Below are 8,366 nucleotides of genomic sequence, written 5' to 3' on the forward strand. Positions count from 1 at the left end.
AGAGGCGAAGAGCCAAGCGCAAACCGAACGTTGCATGAGATAAAATTGCTATGTGAGCCCACTATTGTACTACAACTACTTGCTAGTATAGCCCTGTAAACCAGAAAGGAGTATTTGCCCTTCTAGAGATTTCAACAAGTGACTAGACTACACCGAGACGCAGTACATATGGAGCAAAATGAGTGAATCTGCACTGTAAATAAATACGTACTATTTCTATCATTTTCCTCTCCGAGGTGCACAATATTGAGTATACTGACTAGTCTCTTTTTGACACGCATTTACGTTTTTTTTGACACAGTACAGACGCAAGCGCTCATATACACGCGCATACACTCACCCCTATGAACGCACACACGCACGGCACTATCATCTTGAAATTTACGAAGTCACCATAGGCACCTCATCGTCGACGGGTGCATAGGTGCTTGAATGCCAAGGAGGGAGAGGGTAGTGGTTCTCGAGACGTTGAACGGTCAATGATGCATCCTCAATTACATGCAGAGGGAATTAATTGGAGAAGCAGAATAGAGCCAGCACGATGTGAATGCAACAGAGTTTGGACTCTCATATAATAAAGGCACCCCACCACTCCAATCCATCTACTCCCAAGTCTCTGCGCAACACTGCTCACTCCAATCCAAGACCAAGTGACCAGAAGCCACAAGCACCTATGGAGGCGATGGACGTGAGCGGCAGTCGGCTATGCCAAATCATCCAAGGCGCCGGTCTACGACCCCGCACCATGCAGCATTTCCAGACGGTGCTGGCGCCCGCAGGCATCATAGCCCTCGCCGACGCCGGCTTCGCCTCTCGCATGGACGACATGATGGTCAACTCCATCCGCAAGTTCACCGTCGTCAAGAAGTGCACGGACGACCTTGCCGTACTGCTCCAGCCCGCATGCTCAGGCTCCTCATTGCCTGCCACCCTCATCGGCCTCCGTGGTGACGAACTCTTTCAAGCCCTGGTGGCCCTGCAGGTGCCGGAGGTCGCGACGAAGAATGTGCACCTCGAGGCCGCGCTCTCCATGCAGCGTCTGGCCATGCAAGAAACCGTCGACCTGCACATCCACGTCTACGAGGAAATCGTCTACATAGGCCACTACAAGGCAAGCAAGGACAGAAAGACGTTGGCCTTCTTCCAGCGGCTGGAATCTTTGGACGCCATTGTTCAGAAGCACGTCGACCTGGCCACGAAAGCCGCTGCTACTTAGGCGCCGTTCTGTGGGCCGGCGCCCTGAGTCGAGGAGGTGGACATCGTCGATGGATGCATCTCTTCTTCTTGCCTCCTGTAACCGGCACTGCATCGCCTCGTGGCCTTAATGTTTTATTAGTATAGTACTCCATCCGTTCCCAAATATAAGTCTTTCTAAAGATTCCAGCAAGTGACTACTACATACGGAGCAAAATGACTGAATCTACACTCTAAACTATGTCTACATACATCTGTATGCTGTATTCCATTTGAAATAGTATCTAAAAAGGCTTATACTCCATCCGTCCGGAAATACTTGTCGTAAAAATGACTAAAAATGGATGTATCTAACACTAAAATACGTCTAGATACGTCCATTCCTTCGACAAGTATATCCGGATGGAGGGAATATTTATGAACGGAGGGAGTATATGGCATTTTTATTCCAGTCGTAACGTTTTCACTGTGAGGTGGGGCCGCAGTTGAGCAAACCCACCCCACCCACCGGGCGTCGGCCGAGTTTAGGATTAGAAGAGAGAAACGAGGGAGGAGAGTTAGCTGTAGCACGGACGCTGTTGTCAGATGGGACTCGTGTTTATAGAATAGGAGTACTGAGCACTCGTGCCTCTTTTTTAGGGAAAAATTAGTCGTATGTCTAGTACCACTAGTTGGGTGCGTGCGACCTATAGCTGTCATCACTTTAGGTCTCCTTTTCGAACCGCGGCTATGCTTCATAGTTCACAGTACTTATTTTTCACGCATTTATCCTCCTATATGTACTCCTAGGCTATTTCCACGTGCTCCCATTCGCCGACATGTGGGACATAGAGCATCTGGGTCGTAGTGCATGCACGACTCGGAGCATATGCCGGGGTACTTTACATTTCAGACCTCACGAATTACATGTGAACCCCCCGCAGAAGAATAAATAAATGAATGAATTACTACATGAAACCGGATTATTTTCGTGGAAACCGGAGCACGTTCATTAAATTTTGGACATAACACGTTTACAAAAAATGACCAGACCTATACCAGTCTAAGGGCCTCTTTGATTTTTCCCGCAAAAAAAGGGCCTCTTTGATTCGCAGGATATTGAAAACACAAGAATGGGGAAAGTATGATGGCGATGAACCGAGACGAGGAGAACTCTCACTCAGTTAGAGGTTAGAGTTAGATTCTAACCCTGAACTAACTCTAAACCGCCCTGTTTGGATACTCTAACACAGTTAGAGTTAGAGTTATTTTCTAACCCACTCTAACCCAAATAAGAACCTCTCCTCCAGGATAGTTGGGCTAGATGGAACTAACCCACTCTAACCCTCCCTGTTTGGATACTTTTGGGTTATTTGAGCCCCCAACTAACCTAAACTAGCTCTAACCCCATGATCCAAACAGGGCCATTATCTCAATCATTTGACTACTTTGGACCCTATTTCCTGCCGGATTTGTGGCCGGCTCTTCTATGGCCTCCTCCCGCTCACAATTGACATAAATGAACCATCTATACAAATCAAGCATGCAAAACATGATAATTTTTACTTTGTCCATACAAATGAGATATCCCACTTAAACATACAAGTCGTCAATCAAGCTTAACAAAGTAAAAATACACTTCATGAAACAAAGAATGAGCTAACTCATCACAGAAGTCATTCACGATAGGGAGGGAACCCGGAGCCCCTCACGCACCAAGGGAGGAGCTCGCCATCGTTGCTCTGAAGGAAGGCTCTGTAGAGCCCAAGCCCCGGGAACCCCTCCGACGTCGGCCCTTGCGAGTTGAGGTCGACACCAGCATGGGTAGCAGGGCCGCTTGCCGCCGACTGGGAACTTAATCTTTGGGCCTGTAGAAATAATGCAAGCCTGTAACTGAAATACCTAGAAAGGTGAACTGAATCTTTGGGCCTCTTGAAATAATGCAAGCCTGAAACTGAAATACCTAGAAAGGTGAACTGAATCTTTGGGCCTCTAGAAATAATGCAAGCCTGAAAGTGAAATACCTAGAAAGGTGAACTGAATCTTTGGGCCTCTAGAAATAATGCAAGCCTGAAACTGAAATACCTAGAAAGGTGAACTGAATCTTTGGGCCTCTAGAAATAATGCAAGCCTAAAATTGAAATACCTAGAAAGGTGATCTGAATCTTTGGGCCTCTAGAAATAATGCAAGCCTGAAATTAAAATACCTAGAAAGGTGACCTGGATCTTTGGGCCTCTAGAAAGATTTATTACCTCCTCAAGCAGCATCAAACAATTCCATGCGTGCACGAAAAATCTATACCAAGTTTGATCAGGATCTACGTTTCCAAATCATAATTAGCGCTAGATCAAGCAAGATCAATGATATGGTCGTGAGACAGAGAAGGAACGAACAAACTCACCCTCTCGTGACCTCCCTGGTAGATGCGCCGCCGCTACGCACGATAGAGGGAGAAAAACGACTGGTGAAGGGGGAGCGGGGCGACCTTCAAAGGCCGGAGGGAGAGGGCGGGCGGAGTAGGGCGGCAGAGGCCGGAAGGAGAGGGCAGCCGGAGGAGAGAGAGGGTGAGCAATGCTTGGGTGGGCGGCCCTATGGGGAACAGAGAGGAGTCGGGTGGGGGGGGAGCGATCTGGTGCGGGCAGGGGAGATTTTTTTAGTTCTCTTTTAGTGGACCCGAGGATAACTAACCCAATTAGAACCTCTCCACCGGGCTAGTTTTCTTAGCTGGGTTAGAGCAAACTAGCTCAAACTAACCCCGCTTGTTTCGATAATTTGAGGCTATTTCAACCCAAACTAGCTCTAACTCAGGGATCCAAACAAAGAGGAGTGTTACTGTACATGCTACAGTGTGGACCGTAGCACATTATTTTTTATGGCCATATCACCACATTGTTTTCTACTGGTGGTTCACTGGGCTGTCGTGGTTCGCACTGCTAGTTCACTGGGCTGCCGTGGTTCGCACTCCTCCGACCTGAGTAGTACATAGTATAGTACTAGTATATACCGCATCATTCTTTGCTCCTTCTTACCACTCAGACATGTGGGAGAGCCAGCATCCGGGTCGACGTGTCATGCACCAGATTAGAGCGCGAAACGGAAGGGGGGCATCACCCCGGTCGGAGCGCCAGTAATTCATGACTATAGTGAGTGGTCATATCACAAGTCTTTCCAGCAGTAACGCATCGTGAAATCGCACAGCCCCACTCGCTCACCCTCCTCACCTCTCTGTCAAACCGCCTACCCGAAAACTGCCGCGCGTACTGCCCGGGAAAAGCCCCGCCCACAACTTTTAACTACGCGAAAATAGTTCGAGCTTGTTCGTTCTATATAAATACGGTACTTACTGTATGTTTATTCACCCATGGGGTTGTTCAATGGAGGGGCGGGGAGCACAAGTGAACAATACTGTAGTACTACAAGTAGTAAGTAGGAGTCGTACAGTAGTCACCTTAAATAGAGAGTTTCTTTTCTTTAATGCCACGTACACAAATTGAAACGCTTGTTGTGGAGAGAAAAAAGATAATCACTCCACTATATATGGACGCAGGGGCCTGAGCGCTTGCTTTACTAGGGTTGCTCTCTTCATTCTCTCATCCTCTCCAGATATAAACAAGACAGCGGTAGCAACATTTTCTCTCTGCTCACCGCTGGTCACAGATCCGGCCGGATCCCTTCGGCCGGTGTGTGTAGAGGACTAAAAGGTGCATCGTTCATGCGGTCATCGCCGCCGAGGGAGGAAACCCACAGCTGCCGGAGGGGCCCGATCCTCCGCCCGTGCCATTCTCTCCGACACAGCGCCGGCTCGGGAGGTCCTCCAACCCTTCTTCCTCCCTGCTGTATTGTCTGCAGATCCGACCTTCTGCCGCCGACATCCCAGCGACCCTCAGGTATAAGTTCTTCGAAAGCGGCCTTGCTCTACTGCCCCAGCTCCCCACGTGTGTGCATGTGCATCTTTTTCTACTCCCATCAGCTCTTCCAAAGCCACCTAAATTTTTTGTATTATTAGAGGTAAAGCTACTTCATGCATTCGAATCTAGGGCTTTGTTCAAACAACGAAGAAAGGAGGGAAAGTTGTAGCATGAATCTAGGACTTGATTCAAAGAGGAAATAATATGGTGAAAGTAGTAGAGACCGGATACCCAACCGGTCTCTTGGTTGAAAAGGGAAATAATGGGAAAACACAGTACAAACTGGATAAGGAACAGGTCTATTATTGGTTGAAAAAAGGATAGAAAGTGGCGGCTGGTGGACAAGTCAACAGAGTATGTCCAGGATTAGATTTGCTGCCATCACATAGTAAAAGGTCTCCTGGATTAGATTTGCTGCCCTCACATAGTAAAAGGTCTCAGGATTAGATTTGCTGCCCTCACATAGTAAAAGGTCTCAGGATTAGATTTGCTGCCCTCACATAGTAAAAGGTCTCCAGGATTAGATTTGCTGCCCTCACATAGTACAAGGTCTCCAGGATTAGGTTTGCTGCCCTCACATAGCATGAACAAACTCGGCATCACCACTTTATGCCTCCTTGTAGGTACATTGTGCTGATGCGTCCACTGTCGCATGTCCTTATACCAACCTTTTGCTGTTGTTAATGTAAGGGCGCATGTAAAATGAAGCGATCACACCGTTACCTTAGGGACATGTCTAACCAGTGTTATTGTTAATCTAATGCCTCCAGTGAGAAGATGTAATTAAATTGTGTTACAAATGGCACTCCTGTTGTTTTCCCTAGTATGATAAGTAAGTTGCTCCTTTACGCTGCAGAATGTCCTGGTGTCCCCACAGAACCATGCCCTTAAACCAACTCTTTAGCTGCTGTTGATTTATTGTGTCTGGTAAACAAGCAATGCCACCATTAAAGTAATCCCATATTTGAGGAATCTCATTTTTGATCGTAATGCTTCTGGTAACATGAAGCATTGCTGACGTTTTAAAATTTCTACTGTCCTTGCGTGATTGCCATGAACATAATTAAGATGCTTCTTTTCATTTTGAATATGTTTCTATATTCTTATTAACCAGCAATTGTTTACTTTCTATCTTTTTGTGCGGATAGGGATATCCATTTCACCTTGTTGCTATTGTTACCTTTTGGTGAACTACACAAAACACTTTTTTGGAATGAGTGCCGTGTGCAGATCAACTAAAATGTCACGTGGGCAACATCTCTCAATTTTGGTGGAACTGCACAAAATGGTGATTGGAGTTTTCAAAATCTCCGTCAAGTTCTGCCGGTAATCTCGTGCAACATTTTATTAGCCTTTGCAAGATGGAGCCGTCACTGTCACCACAATGGCACTTTATTTTAGTGGGACTGCACAAAAGGATAAGAAAATTATAGTTGCACCTTACATGAGCCAGACAGCCAACCTTAATGTTCCTCAATTTTAGTGCAACTACTAAAGAAGAACCTGCCAGCTCACAAGAGCAAGTACTTCTTGCTAGCTGAATGATGCAATCTTTGCTTCATTTCAGGTGAACTGCAGAAAAAGGCGCATGAATTGAATCATGGAACTCCAGGCAGACCTCATCCAAGTAGAGCTGGAGGTTGAGTTCAAGGAGGACGTTATTAAAGCAAAATCATGCTCTCATGTCTCCTTGTTTGTGCTGTGCAAACATGTTGTGCAAACAGGAATACTCAACTATAGATGTTGTGATGGTCAAGAGCATTCGCCAAGTTCTTCGATTGTATGACATGGCTAGCCAAGATGGATTTAATCCCGATATTCACTTTATCAAAAGGCTCTAATGGGTTGGTTCTGAATCTTGCAAGATGGGAATCAGTGAGATGTGTAGGCATCTTTGTTGTACTTATTATTTGAATCTTATTTGTTGGTTCTCAATCTTGCAAGCTGGGAATCAATGAGATATGTAGGCATCTTTGTTGTACTTATTATTTGGATCTTATTTGTTGGTTCTGAATCTTGCAAGCTGGGAAACACGACATGATGATGCAGAGGACAACAACCATAATAAACAGTTCAAACTTGGTAGTATTATCATTGTGAAAGTGCGACAAATGTGTTGATCGTGTGCGTCCTGAGAATAATAATTCTAATTGTTGTGCATGTTGATCCTGTGGCACTGATAGAACGAGCGAATGCATTGCTTGTTTTAAGTATAAATTTCTATTAAAGCTAATTAAATTTAAGTAAAGTGACCACTAACTCCTGTTATTACAGTACCAATACAGACCCGCTCGTGAACCGATGTATGGCCGGAGTAGGTTTCTTAATGGAGGCATTTCAATGCGCCGAGGGTGCATCTTCTGCCGGGCGTGCAGCGGACGAGGAAGGGGTAGTAACTGTTGCCGCCTGTACACACTCAGCTTACTGTTGAATCCAGTTCCCCAAGAGCTGAAAAACGAACTGCTGCCGCTGCCTACACACTCGTTCACTCGAAGAGACTCCAATGGCGATCCGAGGAGTGAGCCTGCTGGATATGGACTTCAGCAAGGAGTTCCCCTTTGAGTTCGCCGTTCAATCCTATGGATGCACCAAGTTGAATGTGATGTACACCAACGATACGGACTCGGTGAAGCTCTGCCTCGCCTCAATCCTATGGCTGCACCAGGTTCTGGAGCATTCACCCGTTTCATCGGCAGCGCCGACTGCACCTTTGCTACGATGGAGAGAAGGAAGAACGCGATGATTCGGCCATCTGGTGCAACAAGCTTGTCGACATCCAGAAGCAATACAAGATCATCAGCAATGGGCAGGAGAAGGACTCCGTGGTTGACCTCGCTGAGACCATCATCGACCCCTGATACGCCAACATGAAAGAAGACGACATGAACACGTGGGAGGTACCTATGAATCTAGCCTACATAACCTACGCAGCCAAGGACGCATACGCATGCTATGACATGTACAGGAAGATCTTGGACATGAGGGCGTGTCTGCTTCCCGTAACCGACGAGTACACGGATAGCCGCAGCGTCATGATCAAGCGTGCCAGGAAGGTCTAGATGTTGTACTTTATCTGTTTATAAGCACCTTTATCATCTGAGTGTTTCATGCATTAGCCTATGTGTCGTAATTATCTGTTTTGTCCGAAATATTTCTTTTAAGAACCCATTAACCTAATTGCTTTTTTAGTGGCTATTTGCTTATGTATGTAAACTAGTTCACTTGTCCATAAAAAAACTAGTTCACTCGGCTGCCGTGCTTTGAATCTCCTTCCTCCCAACATA

The sequence above is a fragment of the Triticum aestivum genome, chromosome 5B, assembly GCF_018294505.1.
Source record: "Triticum aestivum cultivar Chinese Spring chromosome 5B, IWGSC CS RefSeq v2.1, whole genome shotgun sequence".
Classification (NCBI taxonomy): domain Eukaryota; kingdom Viridiplantae; phylum Streptophyta; class Magnoliopsida; order Poales; family Poaceae; genus Triticum; species Triticum aestivum.